Source organism: Pongo abelii, chromosome 10, assembly GCF_028885655.2.
Source record: "Pongo abelii isolate AG06213 chromosome 10, NHGRI_mPonAbe1-v2.0_pri, whole genome shotgun sequence".
Taxonomy (NCBI): Eukaryota; Metazoa; Chordata; class Mammalia; order Primates; family Hominidae; genus Pongo; species Pongo abelii.
Window position 1 is genome coordinate 111,527,734 of NC_071995.2, and position 16,431 is coordinate 111,544,164.

The 16,431-nt window shown below is 41.2% G+C and overlaps 1 protein-coding gene across 1 annotated transcript in view; it reads left to right on the forward strand.

The window, feature by feature from the left end:
• RPH3A (rabphilin 3A) overlaps nucleotides 1–16,431 on the forward strand; it is a 344,016-nt gene that overhangs the window by 149,496 nt on the left and 178,089 nt on the right. The window contains exon 2 of the mRNA XM_054526605.1: nucleotides 3,600–3,698. The gene's annotated coding sequence lies outside the window, so the exon portion shown is untranslated. The remainder of the gene's footprint in view (nucleotides 1–3,599; nucleotides 3,699–16,431) is intronic.

Genomic DNA, 16,431 nt, shown 5'->3' on the forward strand with positions numbered 1-16,431 from the left:
CTTAGTTCCTTGGTGGAATCTTGAGACTATTTGGCTTCAACTGTTCTGAAAACATCTCAAACAGAAAGTCTTGGGCTCCTAACGTCTATAGGAACAATGAGGAAGTTCATGGTTTATGTCACAGCCTATGTGGTCCATAAGTAGCTACAGGGAAGTAGGTCAAATGGCAACCTGATCAATGCCCTCTCTGTACCTTTTTCTGAAGTCTGGCGTGTAATTCTCGTTAACCCTGTGGAGATGGTGTTAACAGTGCAGTGTTCCAGGACCAGGAGGGGAAAAGGAGCACATAACCTCTCTGGGCTGTCCAGGTAGTTGGCTGCATTTGCAAGGCTGCTGGGAAGAGAGATGGGGCCAGCGCTGGAACTGGCTTCAGAGGTAGTGGCTGGTCATTAATGAGATGCCAAAATGGGGGCGTACAAGGGATCAAACAGCAAGTGTTCGTGGAGAGTCCACTGTGTGCTCAGCAAAGCGTTAGGACCAGCGTGTGGGAGGAGCTGGTGGGGAGAAAATCAGTGGGATTGTGGGTCCATTTGCTCCTCCAGAGGGACACTGAGTGACATCACTGCCTCTGTAGTGATGAGCAGAGTCGCTACCTCTGTACTCTGGGAGGCAGCTTGGTTTGTGCCTGAAAGCCTGTGTTGGTGGATGAGTGTCCATGTATCTGATCTGCATGACCTCAGTGGATTATCAAGTGCCCGGGGGATTGGAGCCTCCTGCAAAAATAGAAGGACCTGAAGGTACCAGGTGAAAGGGATGGCTGGGAAGTTCCACGGGCAAGTTTTCTTTTCCTTTGTTCTTTGTTTTCTTTCTCTCCCAGATCTGGATCCTATAAAGAATGCTATAGATAGGAAAATAAATAAAAGCTCCATCACAGATTTGATTTTTACTCTCATTTATTGGAGTTCAGGCATACAGGACACAGAGAAGTGAAATAAACAGCAATGATATAAGGTTTCTGTCAAAAAATTTCTTTAATTTTATGGCAATACAACCACCAAAACCCTAAAATTCTTACTCTCTTAAAATGCAGCTCCCTTTGATGGGTGTGTATAGCAAAGGTGACAAGTGATTTTATTTTGATTTTTAAAAACAGACCTGCTAGAACATCTGCCACACTACGTGTTTAAAAAGTGAGCTGTTTAGGTACATGACCACTCTTAGTTCCAGTAAATACTTTTAATAATAAAAGTAGCTATTTAAAAATATTTACTCTTGGCTGGGAGAAGTGGCTCATGCCTGTAATCCCAGCACTTTGAAAGGCCAAGGTGGGAGGACTGATTGAGGCCAGGAGTTTGAGACCAGCCTGGGTAACAAAGTGAGACCCTGTCTCTATAAAAAAATAAAAAAATTAGCCGGGGTTAGTGATGTGTGCCTGTAGTTCCAGCTACTCAGAAGGCTGAGGCAGTAGGATCACTTGAGCCTGGGAGTTCAAGGTTGAAGTGAGCCATGCTCACGCCACTGCACTCCAGCCTGGGTGACAGAGCGAAACCCTGTCTCAAAAGAAAAAAAAAATTTCTCTCGTGTCAGGTGCTGTGCATGCTATGCATTGTTTATTTATTCCCCAAATGTTTATTAAGCACCTACTATGGGCCAGGCACTGTGCTATATACTGGTGATTTGAATGTGGAGTCTGGGACATCTGAAAAAATGCTGTTTAAACCAAGCTTGCAGGTTGCAGGTGGGTCATTCCAACCAAAAAATCAGGGTAGTAGAATCTTCCCGGCTGACAACACAGCAAACATGAAGATTCATTTAATCCTCATAATCACACAGTGGGAGGCTGATTAGCCCCCCACTTTACAGAGGAGGAAAGTGAGGCTCAGACATGTTTAATTGTTTGCCCAAGGCCACAAACCAGCCCAAAGCCGGAGCCGCCTCCTCCTTTCGTAGCTTCCCCAGGCCCTGTGTTCGTGGCTGGTTGCCTTTCTTTCTTTCTTTCTTTTCTTTTTTTTTTTGAGACAGAGTCTCGCTCTGTCGCCCAGGCTGGAGTGCAGTGGCGCCATCTCGGCTGACTGCAAGCTCCGCCTCCCAGGTTCACGCCATTCTCCTGCCTCAGCCTCCTGAGTAGCTGGGACTACAGGCGCCCGCCACTTCGCCCGGCTCATTTTTTTGTATTTTTAAGTAGAGACGGGGTTTCACCGTGTTAGCCAGGATGGTCTCGATCTCCTGACCTCAGGTGATCCGCCCGTCTCGGCCTCGCAAAGTGCTGGGATTACAGGCTTGAGCCACCGCGTCCGGCCTGGTTGCCTTTCTTGACCATAGTTTTAGCGCTGAAAGTCCCACATCCCAGAACCCCGTTCTTCCTGGGCAAACTGGGACTCTTGATTTTCTTAGGTTGGAATGTTTGGCTGAGATCAAGCCAAGGAGGGTAGAAGGGGCGGTTCGAAGCTTGCAGGAGGAGAGAGGTCAGGAGGCTGCTCCTTGTACCCTGTAAAGTCCCCAGGCGGCCATTCCATGATCCCAGGCCACAGCACTCTGGCTTCTGCTAGTTCCCTTTCAGGCCCAATCATATTTGTAGTGTTGTGACAAGTCCTTAAGGTCCCAGAGGCTAAAAGCAAGAGCTTCCCTAGTGTGCGTAAGCTCCACTTGTACATAACAAATGAGGTAGTTTTGCCTGGAGCTTAACATACAGAAGAGAAAACAAAGCGAATCCAGGTACAGTCAGCAGGAAGATATGTAAAGAAGTCATTATAAATTACATATTATGTTTCCACAGTGGGCTGCCTGATGATTCAAAAACATTTCTTAAAAATCTTTCCCTTCCCTTTCTTTTCTGTTTCTGTGTATTTTTTATTACCCTTTCTTTTTGCCTTTCTCCTTTCCTTTTATCTTGAACATGAGTCTTTTATGTAACACAGCACCTAGCACATAGTAGGTGCTTACTAAATATTTGTTGAATGAATAAGTGAATGAAACAATTCAGTAGGCACTTCAGAGATGCAATAAATTAGCTTAGAATGTTATCTCAAGTTCAGAAGAACTCCAAGCAGGCAGCAACAACTATTCTTTCTTTGATCAAGAACAGCGTTTGGGAGAATTCAGATCAATTTTAGAGTAGCTGGATCCTCCTATCACAACATTTCTTTCTTGATGAGGTCTGTACACACCATGCATCTGAATCACTCAAGGTGCTTATTAAATACTTACAGTTCTTAGGCTCATTCCTGGACCTGTTGAGTCAGAACTGGGGCAGGGGCAGGAATTTGCATTTCTAATAAGCTCCCGGAGTGTTTCTTGTGCATACCCAAACTGCCCTATATAAGCGTAGTTTGTTCACTTTGATCATTTGTGCTGCAATCCTGGGCCTCCCTCCTCCTTTCTGCTAGAAGTTTATTTGTTTCTTCCTTAAAGCCTTGAGAAGAAAAAAAAAGAGCACATCTCTTTGGGGACGACTCTCAGTTGAAAAGAATTGAGAAAAAGTTGAAATGACAGCAATGCAATATAATTTTCTCATTCTTCCTCTGTTCTTGCAGTGTGTTGCATTACTTGGCATAGATGTTTTTTGAGGGGTATAAGCTAATGGAATTTACTCAAGCACTTCAGAAATGAGTGGTGTGTTTTATACTTCTAATAAAGCTTTCCTTTCCTTGTGGTTGCAGTGGCCACGAATTTGCCTCACTGGACTTCTAGTTGTTAACCAACGACAAATGACTGCTCTTCTGGACATCTCATTGGGTGGGCTCTGTTATCCAGTGCAGGTAGGAGGGGTGATAACCCATACTGCTTGCTGGGGAGAATGCCGCATCTGTCCACTTTTTGCTGCAATCTCTCTTTCCTCGTTCCTTGTTCTTTGTACAATTTTTTTTTTTTTTTTTTTTTTTTGAGACAGAGTTTTGTTCTTGTTGCCCAGGCTGGAGTGCAATGGTGCGATCTCAGCTCACCACAACCTCTGCCTCCCGGGTTCAAGCAATTCTCCTGCCTCAGCCTCCCAAGTAGCTGGGATTACAGGCATGCACCTCCACACCTGGCTAATTTTGTATTTTTAGTAGAAACGGGGTTTCTCCGTGTTGGTCCGGCTGATCTCGAACTCCTGACCTCAGGTGATCCGCCCTCCTCGGCCTCCCAAAGTACTGGGATTGCAGAGGTGAGCCACCGTGCCCGGCCTCTACATTTTAGTTCTTAGGTTAATTTTGGTTCTGTCATCTGAATGCTGTATTTAATTGGAGTTAAAGAAAACACACACACACACACACACGCATGCACGCACGCAGGCATGCACGCACGCAGGCATGCACGCAATCCACCCAGACCAACATTTTCTATTCTTCATTATTCATAAGTAAGATTTATTAGAAAGGTTGATTTGGATGAATTGATGTGTTGTAGATCTAGATTCTGTTATGAACATAGAAAACTGTCCCTTTGTAGGTCAAAAAATGGTCCAACATTGGCAATTTCTTATGTTTCAATCTAATAGAAACCACATAAATTATCCAGATGTTTATTTTTAAATTGTTATTTTAAATATACAAAATATTCAGACATACAAAAAGGTGTAAAGAATAACATAATGAACACCCATGTACTCACCATCCAGTTTAAGAACTAAGATACTACTGAAGCAATCACAGCCCTGTCCCCAATCACGTGTCCTTTATGCCCCTACCAGAGGTAGCCTGCATTCTGAATTTGGTGCTTATTTGTCCCCTACTTGTGTGTGTGTGTGTGTGTGTGTGTGTGTATGTATGTATGTGTGTATGTATTTTGTTTGTTTGTTTGTTTTGTTTTGTTTTTGAGACAGGGTCTCACTCTGTTGCCCAGACTGGAGTGCAGTGGTGTGATCATGGTTCACTGCAGCCTCAAACTCCTGGGCTCATGTGATCCTCCCATCTCAGCCTCCTGAGTAGCTGGGACTGGGCGCCACCACACCCAGCTCACTTTTTCTTCTTCTTCTTCTTCTTATTTTTTTGTAGAGAAAGGGTCTCACCATGTTGCCCAGGCTGGTCTCGAACTCCTGGGCTCAAGGGATCCTCATGCCTTGGTCTCTCAAAGTGCTGGGATTATAGGCATGAGCCACCATGCCTGACATGTATTTGTATATATATAACCTACTGTATATAGCCTATTGTATTGTCTTGTACATTCCTTTATTTAAATGGTAAAGTATACTTATCCTTCTGCAACTAGCTTTTTTCACTCAACATCAAGGTCGAGACTCATTCGTGTTGATCTGTGTCCCTCTAGTTCAATGTTATTTTCAAAAACCAAGTAGCTGAAAGGATTTGTAGTAAAATCAATAGTGTGTAGAAAAGAGAGCACATTTCTTTTTTACAATCTTTTCCCCGACCATCAAGCCAAGCTTGTTTCAGTCCATATTTTTGGAAAATATTTGTATTGAGAGAGATTACACAAGATTTGCAGGAAAAAAAAAGCAGCCTAACAATAAACAATGGAGCTGTGTGGCTGTTTTGAGACTCATGCTTTTGCCAGAGTAAGATAATTTCTTGGTACAAAGTCAGAAAAGAGTCCCACCAGCTGGCAGTGTCTGGCATATGGTGGATGTTCAATAAATATTTGTTCCGTGAATAAATTAAAGGGGAGAGGCACCCAATTTGAAAGGACTCAAGGGATGGCGTAAGTGAGGTCTGAGCTAAAATCAGTTTTATTCTTTGTTTTGAATTAGCTATTGTTACAGGAGGGGAAGGAGGCTTGGATGAGAAATGAGAGAATTGAATTCATGAGACAAGGCAGCTGGCTTCAGTGGCTGAGACGTGGGTTCAGATTCTGACATTTATTAGGCGACCGTGGCCAAGTTGCCTAATCTCACGGTGTGCCTCACTTTCCCCACCTGTAAAATGGGTGTAATAAGAGGGTCCCCCCTCATGGGATAACATGAGTCCTATGGGTGGTTGGTACACGAAGTGTGTGGCACAGGTTCTGGTCTCTAATAAGTGCTCAGAAAATGTCATTAAGATTCTGTCCCAGTGTGTCTATCCCGTGGGGTTCAGAAGGATGGACAGGGCACGAGCAGCCTCCTAGATATTGCAGACCCCTGGGAACAGCCATGCTTTAGGAGGGTGCCTGTATCTGGAAGTTGGATCATATAGTCACAGCAGTGCATCTTGAGGCAGGGCTTTAAATGTCAAAGAAAATGGTTTAGGATGTGATTCATGAGGTGAGGAGCTGACACACACAGGAAGATGTCAGAAGACATACAGGTTACTATGAAGGACTCAGGGTGCGTGCTTGAGCCAGGCTTCGCTCTAATCAAACAGAATCAGCTTGCACAGTCATCAGCGTTAGTGTGCCTGTGGGAGAACAGAAGGGGCAAAGCCTTATTTGCGTTTTGGGTCTAGGTCTCTGGGTTGTGCAGGGCTGAAGGGGGATAGCTATATTATTTGCATATTGCTGAATAAGAGGCATTTGATTGAGTTGCTTGTGAGAAAGTATAAAAGCCCAATTATGTTATTTTCAAGTATAGGATTTTCTCTTTCCATCTTTCCTGGGCAGTAAAGAGAGCCTTTAAATTAATTCAGGGCGGACTCATAGGTTTTGTCTCATAGGGCACTTGGATTGATTGGAATCGATGGAGTGATGGTTGAGGATTTAAGGCCACACTCAGGCTCTGCAGGAAAAGTGCTACGGTTGATTAGCAATGTCTGCCACAAGGAAAGGCTAGTAATGGAATGCATGCTGCATATCAACAATCCACATATTCATTTAAAGTATAGCCAGTCTATTTTTGCTTCTATACTTTGCTCACATTTCTTTCTCTTTTTCTAAAATTACTTCCCTTTTCTTCTCTGCTGATCCAAATCCTTTTCCTGCATCTCCATCCAATTTAAGTTCCACCTCCTCCAGGAAGCCTTCTCTGATATATCTAATCTACACCGATTTCTCCTTATAATTCTTAGTGTTTGTACTATTTAATGAATATTTATATTAACATCATTTTTCCATCTCTCCATATGCTTTTACCACATGAATCTTCTTTCTGAATTTCAAGCATATGAGGTTTGCTCCTGCCTTAGTACCTTTGAACCAGCTCTTCCCTCTACCTAGAGCACCCTTTCTCCAGGTGTTCACTTGCCTAGCTCCTTCTCATCATTAGCTCTCTACTGAAATGCCACTTCCTTGAGGAGCCCTCCCTGAAACCACTCCATATAACCCCCAGACCCTCTCTCTGTCCTATCACGTTGTTCTATTTTCCTCAAGGTACTTACTGCTGCTTGATAACTTCTTATTGATTTGTTTGCTTATTTATGTATTGCCATTTCCTCTACCCCTCTCCACTCAAATGTAAGCACCATAAGAGCTGGGACTCTCACCGTTTTCTTCCTTATAATATTCCTAACATCTACAATGGTGCCTAGCATTAGAAGGTAACCAAATAATAGTTGAATCAATGAAGGTCTTAGGACATTATTTGCATTATGTCAAGACTTTAATTTGTATGTAATGATTAAACTTTTCTTGGCTGTAGATTTTTCTCTTCCCAACTACACGGTGAGCTCACAGTGGGCAGGGACCAGTCATATACCCCTTGGCATTCGAGAGCAGCTGTCATGGTGTTACCAGAAAGGGGTCCCAATCCGGACCCCAAGAGAGGGTTCTTGGATCTTTCCCAAGAAAGAATTCAGAGTAAGCCCATACAGTAAAGTGAAAGCAAGTTTACTAAGAAAGTAATGGAATAAAAGAATAGTCCTGAGGGCTGCTGGTTCCTCATTTTTATGGTTATTTCTTGATTATATGCTAAACAAAGGGTGGATTATTCATGCGTTTTCCAGGAAAGGGGTCAGCAATTCTCAGAACTGAGGATTCCTCCCATTTTTAAACTGTATAGGATAATTTCCTGATATTGCCATGGCATTTGTAAACTGTTATGGCACTGGTAAGAGTGTCTCTTAGCATGCTAATACATTATAATTAGTGTATAATGAGCAGTGAGGATGACCAGAGGTTACTTTTGTTGCCATCTTGGTTTTGGTAGGTTTTGGCCACCTTCTTTACCGCATGCAATTTTATCAGCAAGGTCTTTGTGACCTGTATCTTGTGTTGACCTCCTATCTCATCTTGTGACTTAGAATGCCTAACCTCCTGGGAATGCAGCCCAGTAGGTCTCAGCCTTATGTTACCCAGCCTCTACACAAGATGGAGTCACTCTGGTTTGAATGCCTCTGACAATGGGGTACTCACTAAATATTGTTGAATGACTGAAAGAAGGAGCAGAGCAGTATGTGCAGTGAGCATCCATTTGTATGAGTTAGAGTCCTGGTTTGCCTGCTTTAACAGTGGCATTCAGAAAGATATAAATTCATTTCTTTCTCATGTAATAGGCTCTAGATACAGGAGGATGGATGCCTCTGCTATCTTCACGTATTGCTTCTGTCTCTGGGTTCAAGAAATTGGCTCTAGTTCTGGCTCTCTAGCCAGCAACACAAACATTCTGTTAAAGGCACAAGTTGGAAGGGCACATCTCACTTTCACCCGTATCTCATTGGCCACACCAAGTCACATGCCCACACCTAGCTGCAGTGGAGGCTGGGAAATGTAGTCTCTGGCTAGGCAGCCGTGTTTCCAGCTAAAATTTTGGATTATTATTGAACAGGGGAGGAAAGATGTTGGGGGACAAGTGGCAGTCTCTGCCCATAACAGTTCAATTTGATGAAAATTTATTATTTTTTCCTGTGCTAAGCATGGCACTGGACACTCTGGTGAGCACAGGTACACATTGGGCATATTCCCTGTCCTGTAGAAGTCTATAGCCTAGTGGAGAAGACAAGCAAGTAACTCTAATTCTTGGAGCTTTGCCTGGAGTAAGAGTTGATTAAATGAATAATAGTAAACATCAATCGCTGTGGACTTACTATGTTGGAAGGCACTTTGTGTTCTTCGTCCCATTTAATCCTTGTAACGGCCTGTAACGTAGCCCCATTTTCCAGATGAGGCTCACAGAAGTATTTTAAGATATTTTAGATTTGTGGATGGTATAATCAATTGAAGGGCTAATCTTAATTTGTTTAGTTTTTATTTGTTTCTAAATTTATAGATAGTAAAATTCACTCTTTACAGTACACAGTTCTATGAGTTTTGACAAATGCATAGTGACGTAACCACTACCTCAATCAAGATACAGAACCACCACCCCCATTCCAAATTCTCTCATGCTGCCCATTCTCTCACCCTCAGCCTCTGGCAATCATTGATCTGTTCTTCATTCCTATAGTTTTGCCTTTTCCAGAATGTCATACACATGAAATACTGTAATGTATATTAGGTTGGTGCAAAAGTAATTGCGGTTTTTGCTATTACTTTTAATTATATGTATTTTCTGTGTTATATATAATATATATGTAATATATCCCTTTGAATCTGGCTTCTTTCATTTCGCATAATGCATTTGAGATACATCAATGTTGTTGTGCATATTAGTAGCTCATTCCTTTTTATTGATCAATAGTATTCCATTGTGGTTTGTTTATTCATTCTCTGGTGGAGGAACATTTTGGTAGTTTCCAGTTTGGGGCAACTGTAAATAAAGCAGTTACAAACATTTGTGTACTGGTTTTGTGTGAATATAGGTTTTCATTTTTTTTGGGTAATACCAATGAATAGGATTGCAGGTTTGCATGGTAAACATATGTTTAACTTTATCACAAATTGCCAAACTGTTTTCCATGGTGGGTGTACCATTTGTATTTCCCCCAGCAATGGATGAGGGTTCTAGTTGCTTCATGTCCTTGCTAAGTCTTGTCATTGTGTTGTTGTTGATAGTCACTTTAATAGGCATGTAGTACTGCTACCCATTTAGAAAGCATTTTGACCCTGCTTTGAAGCATGGATTTTTTTCTCTTCTCCAGGCAACGTTCGTTCTACATAATTCAGCACCAGCTTAGATTCTCACTATCAAATTGAACCCTTTCCCCTCTGCTATCCACACAGTTAAGGGGAAGGGGGAATTTATTTTTCCTACTAACTGTGCTGGCTAGTGCAGTTCTTAGCTTTCCCAAGGAAGGAATGACTTGAGAAATAAATTTATTCTAGCCCAGGGCTTGAGAAAGATCTGCCTTCAATTAGCCAGCATTATATGTTGACCTATTCAAACCAAACCATTATGACTCAGGTTGCATTAAGTTAAAAACATATTTAAATCCATATTTGGATTATGAAAGCAAATGGAATACATCAAGGGCTCCATGAGTAAGTAACATTTTCATATTTTCTTAAAGGACAAATGTAGAGAAAGAAAGAAGAATTTTCTTCCCAAGGAATTATGTCTAAAGTCTATAACAATGATTCCCAAATGGGGAATGGGGGTGGGGGTGGGGTGCAAATCAGAGCTGTCAAAATTACTTGTGGCGGGGAGTGTTTTATTGCACATGCATACGCACTCTTTCTCCCCAGGAGGATTCTGACCGTTCCATAGGGTAGTGTGGGCCCGCCCCTTCCTTCAGCTGAGAACTATTGCCACTGCGCATTGCTGAGGGGAGTAGATTGTATCTACTGGCCATGTTGGGGCAGAAAGAAGGTGGAGACTCTTCTCTAACATTGTAATTCAATGCAGGGGTGGCAAAGAGAGCAGCATGTGATTCTCTCATTCCAACTTCAATCCATTGGTAATGGCTGCCTGTAGCCCTGCATAGAGGAAGATAGCAGCCTCTTCAGGCTTAGAAGGAAAGAGAGCAGGAATTGATTGGTGATGTTTGCTATGGGCACAAGCCAGCTGATATTCAGATCTGTGCCATGTGTTTGCTGTCCTTGAAATAAGAATCTTCTAAAGCTCTTTGGTTTCTTTCTTCTCACAGAATTTATGATTCCATCTTAATGTTGGTAAGGCTTCATTTTGGAGATGGTATTAAATTTGTAATGCTCTGTCCAGTGGTTTTCACCTCCCAGGGGTCATTTGGCAATGTCGTTTTTCGTTGTCACAAATGGAGGGGTGCTACTGGCATCTGGCGGGTAGAAGAAAGCTGCTAAATATCCTACAATACACAGGGCATTCCCCTAAAACAAAAAATTATCATCTTCAAATGCCAATAGTGCTGAGGTTAAGAAACCTTGCTCTATATCCTCCAATGTTTCCTATGATTATTTCCTAAATATATATCTTGGGATCTGACACAGGTAGAGAAATGGGGAAGTCAAACAGGAATGAGAAGGCATTCAATAAAGGACCCATTATCAACCATCCACCAGAGGTTAATCCTGCAAGGAAACTCTGAGTCAATGTAGAACGCATACCTCAGTTATCCCATCTGAGAGGTGAAGGAGCTGGGGTATTTATGCACCAATTCCCCATGGTCATTACTTGAAGGCTGTTCCCAAATGACATTTTGAGAGCACCATTTATTCCCCAATAATAGCGTGCATTGTGCTGTATGTAAGAGCTTGTCTAATGGTCTTCCCCAGTAGATTGAACCCTCCATGAGGGCAGGGACCATATCTATCTTGCTTATCGTCATAGCTCCAGCATGTAGCAGACATTCAATAAAGGTTTGTGGAATGAATAAATGACTAACAGCCTCTTTGGGATAGGTTGATCTGCATACAAGAATGGCATGCAATAAATTAGGGCAGTTGACTGATACATTTTGACTATGGGGTAAGAGGTTATAACAGAGAAGATGGGAGAAGTTGACCAATCTGTGTTCTTATGTTTGATTAAGGGATTGCCCATCTTGTCATACTGGTAGAAGCCATGTTAGATACTGCTGCAGAACTTTGTGTATGCTGAATCTCACCACCACCTTGTTTTTCTATCTTTATTCATTTGTCTTCCTCCTCATGTATCACCTGCTTTCTTTTCTGAGTCAATTTAACTTTGAGCTTATAGCTTTTTTCTCTTCTTCCTTCTCCCCATTGCACCAAAATAATCTGAAGAAAAAGACAAGTCAGAATTTCTGTCCCCACAACATATTTCAGGCTCATTCTGCACTCAGGTTGTTTTCTGAATCTCTTTGTTATTGCAGAGAAGCAGATTGAAGTTTGAGATTGACAACTGTCTCCTCTCCATGATTGGCAGTGAGACCCTTGTGTGTGTGTGGTATGTGCACACGCACGTGTGCTCATGCATCCATGCATGTGTATGTGTGTCTTTGGAGATTTCAGGAGGAACTGATTGAATCCTGCAAAGTTCAATGTCAGACTGAAAGTTTTCATGTGAGGTAATCAAGCTAGGCATCTGAACATAGTGATGGATGACATGGGGGCCAGCCAGTACATCTTAGGCTATCAGATTGTGCCAGGCAGATGATGTTTTCCACATGTTGGTGGCCATATTGTTTCTTTGTTCTGTAAATATTGGTAGCTCATGCTAAATTAAAAGAACAAGATTTTCCTTCCAGTTTTAATGAAGATTTATGATAACCAGGAGACAGTAAATTATGGTGTTTGTATCAGTTAGCTATTGCTGTGTAACAAACAACCTCTAAATCTCAGTGACAAGCAACAAATGTTTGGTTCTTGCTCATAAGTTTGCAGGTTGACTGGAGTGATTCTCTTCCATTTGTCTCTTATCCTCTTCCTGGGACTAGTAGGCCACACAAGGCATGCTCTTTTCTCGGTACTGGCAAAATCTAAAGAAGGCAAGCCCAACTGTGCAAGCATATTCCAATCCTATGCTTGTGTCACACATGCAGGTATCACATTGAGCAAGTCAGAGCACATGGTTGAGCCTGAAGTCAAGAGGTAGGGAAGTATACTTGGTCTTTTGTGGGAGGAACTCAAAATTACATGGCAAAGGGCATGGTTACAGGAAAGGATGAAGAATTGGGGCAATAGTTTAGTCTATCACAATGTGTAGAGCTTGGGTTATGGAGTCAGAAAGACCTGGATTTAAGCCTTTGCTCCTCCATTTACTAATTATGACTTGACCAAATGACTTAGCCTCTTTAAACTTTGGTTTCTCATCCATCTGACAAATAGTTATAATAATGGTATCCACACTTTAGTATTATTGAGAGGGTTAAACGAAATGATGCATGTAAGCTACCTAGCATAGTTTCTGGCACGTGGCAAGTGTTCAATAAATTTCAGCTAAAAACAAAGCTCTCAATAGTAGGATAAGCTCCTCCAGGGGTGTGGATATGAACTAGACATCTACTCTTGACATTAGCCACCATGAAAATTACTCCTCCATTGCCCTTCCTGGAATTTCAGTGACCTGAAGGAGTTGGTGAATCTCCAAATATGCCTAGCTTAGGTCACAAAAAATGATTTGAAAGGATCTGAGCCTTGGAAAAGGAAGAATGTTAAACTTTAAATTGATCAGCAGAAAAATATACAACAGCATTTACTCAGGATAGCAATATTTCAGGGAAGCAAACAGATGGAGGGCCAGATTGTGAATATATCAGACTCCAAGGAATCTATTAGAAAACATTAATGTACTTGTTATAGTTAAATATTTTAAATTTGTTGGGCTAACAATTATAAGCAAAATAATATCCCTTTATAAAAAAAATAAAGTAGCCTACAGTATTATAAAGCAGTAAGATTAGATAATGGATTTTTTTCTCTGGTGGTGATCTACCTTCCTTAGATATTTCAACTCATTGGCAAGAGCTGCTAATCTCAGTAGTGCATACTTACTGAAACTCACCATAGCAATGGTAATTGCATTTGAGATACGGCCACATTAGATGTTGTAATCCCAAGTTACATATGACCCAATGAAAAGAAAATGATAAGGCAGCTGGAAAGTGGAGCTTTTAATACTTCTTATACAGAAGTTTATGTCTCCAATTTTCATGCATTTCCAAGTTCCATTAATAAAAGGAAGAAAAACCTCTTATTAAGTAGAATCGAAATGCATTTTAAAAGTAGGAGTGAATCTCCCTTTCCCCAAACTCTTTTGAGATAAATCTGTCTGCACCTATGGTAATTTGATGAATGGACTTTATAAAGGTGTATAGAATGTCACGCTGAAAGAGGCAGAGAAATTTTCCATCCCTACTCCTCCTCATTTACAGAGGAGAAGACTCTTTGCCCTGGAAATGGATTGAAGGTTGATTGGGAGAGCTTTTGTTCATTAGGCTTGGATTTTTATGGCTAGCTCTCCTACCTCCCACCATGCCTCAGAGATCACGTGAGAATCAGTTATTGGAATCGTTTCCTTTGCAAAAGAATGCATAGCTCTTCAGAGATGGTGTCCTGATCAGGTTCTGTAGGTAGGCATGAGACTAAATGGGCATGGGCCAAATACAAATTCTTATTCAGGAGTAAAGAATTCTGGTTGTGAAAAGGCTTTATAATTAGGTGGTTTAATAATGTAAAAAATATGATTTCTGGTATCTGTACATTCTAAGGAATGTTGTAGAATACTCTACTATTGCCTAAACTCCATATTCAGTCTACTTCTTCATCAGTAATAGACTCCTATGTTGTTGGTGGGCATCAATACACCCAGCTGAAAATTGTATTTTCCAACTTCACTTGTGGACATGAGTGGCCAGTGAAATGTAAGTAGAAGTATTGTTGGTGCTTCCAGGAAATTTCTTTAAGGGAGGCTGGGCCAAATGGGAGATAGGAACCCTTTGGCCATTTCCTTTTCTTCAGTTCTTCCTTCCTGAATTGTAGATGTTGTGGTTGGGGCTGCAGCAGCTATGTTGTCACCATGAAGCAATCTTGACGATGAAAGCCACATGTTAAAGTTGGCAGAGAAGAAGGCTAGAAACAGCCTGGGTTGCTGGTGGCTTTGTGGGGCTGCCATAGCAGCCTGGTACTCTCTACCTCTGGACTCATTTTATACAAGATGTAAAATAAGCTCTATCTTGTTTGAGTATTATTTTGGTCCTGTTAATATGCTGCTAAATTGAACCTTAACTGTTATCAGTGTCAAGGAGACACACTTATTAGACACCAAGAGAAGAACTATGAGGATCAGTAGAGAAAAGGGGGAGACAGAGGAAAAATAATAACTTTACAATTTGCCAAAATTGTTCATCTATCTCATTTCTCTGATCTTGTCTGATGACGTTGGTATGTATATACAGTTGGCCCTTGAGCAGTGTGGGGATTAGGGGAACTGACAACTCCCTCCCCCTGTACAGTCAAAAATGTGTATGTAACTTTTGGTTCCCCCAAAACTTAACTACTAATAGCCTACTGTTGACTGGAAGCCTTACCGATAACATAGTCAGCTGACACATATTTTGTATGTGATATGTATTATATACCGTAGTCTTACAATAAAGTAAGCTAGAGAAAAGAAAATGTAATTAAGAAAACCATAAGGAAGAGAAAATACATTTCTAGTACTATACTGTATTGATCTATACTGTAAGTTTACATTGTCTGTTTACAAGATGAATCATCTGTCTGAAATGGTGGGCAACTGCAGCTGCAGACCAAAATCTAAGATACATATCCTGCAACTCGACTTTTTCTTGTAATGCCATGACCTTTCTCTGCTTTTGGGGAGCACTTCCAACATCACTAATGGCATTTTGTATGGGTCCCATGGAGTTATTCAAGGTTTATGGTATTGCACCGAACATGATGAAAAATCCACAAGAACCGCTAGAGATCACTTTTTACTATGATACGCAATTTACTGGAGAGATATACTGTTCACTTGGAGATGATTATTGTCACATGGCATTTTAGGTGGATACTCTCAATACTTGAGCTCACTGAAATAGCAATAGAAGGTGGCTACAAAATTATTACAGTAGTACAGTATGGACGACAGTTAATGTTATGCAGTTATGGTTTAATATTGCATCTTTACATATCTCAACTGCCAGTTTTGCCATGTATACATTGTAAGTATTTGTGTGCAGAAGTTTTAGTAAGTTCTAGATTTGTATAACAGATTTGTGTATATTTTATGGTAACAAATGATAAAATACTCAAGTATCTGTATATTTTATGCATTTATGACATACTTAACTTTTTCTTAAATTTTTTTGATTTTTTTTTTTTGGAGACAGGATCTATCCAGCTCTGTCATCCAGGCTGTGCAGTGGTGTGATCATGGCTCACTGAAGCCTCAACCTCCTGGGCTCAAGTGATCCTCCTGCCTCAGCCTCCTGAGGAGCTGGGACCACAGGCACATGACAGCATGCCTGGCTAATTAAAAATAATTTTTTTTTATTTGGTAAAGACAGGGTCTCACTATGTTGCCCAGGCTGGTTTTGAACTTCTAGACTCAAGCAATCTTCCTGCCCCAACCTCCGAAAGTGCTGGACTTAACAGGCATGAGCCACTGTGGCTGGCCAATATTTTTAAATATTTTTCAGCAGTTTATCTTCAAGTTTATTCAAATGGTTGCAGATCCTCAAAAAATTTTTCCAATATATTTATTGATAAAAAGTCATGTATAAATGAACCTGCACAATTCAAACCTATGTTGTTCAAGAGTCAACTGTATATATATTGCTGTTCCTACTTTACAGACGAGGAAAGAGGCTCAGCGATATAAAATGCTTGTTTATAGGTTTATAGTCACCAACCAGGTTGTTGTTGTTCATCACTGTGTTCTCAGTGCCT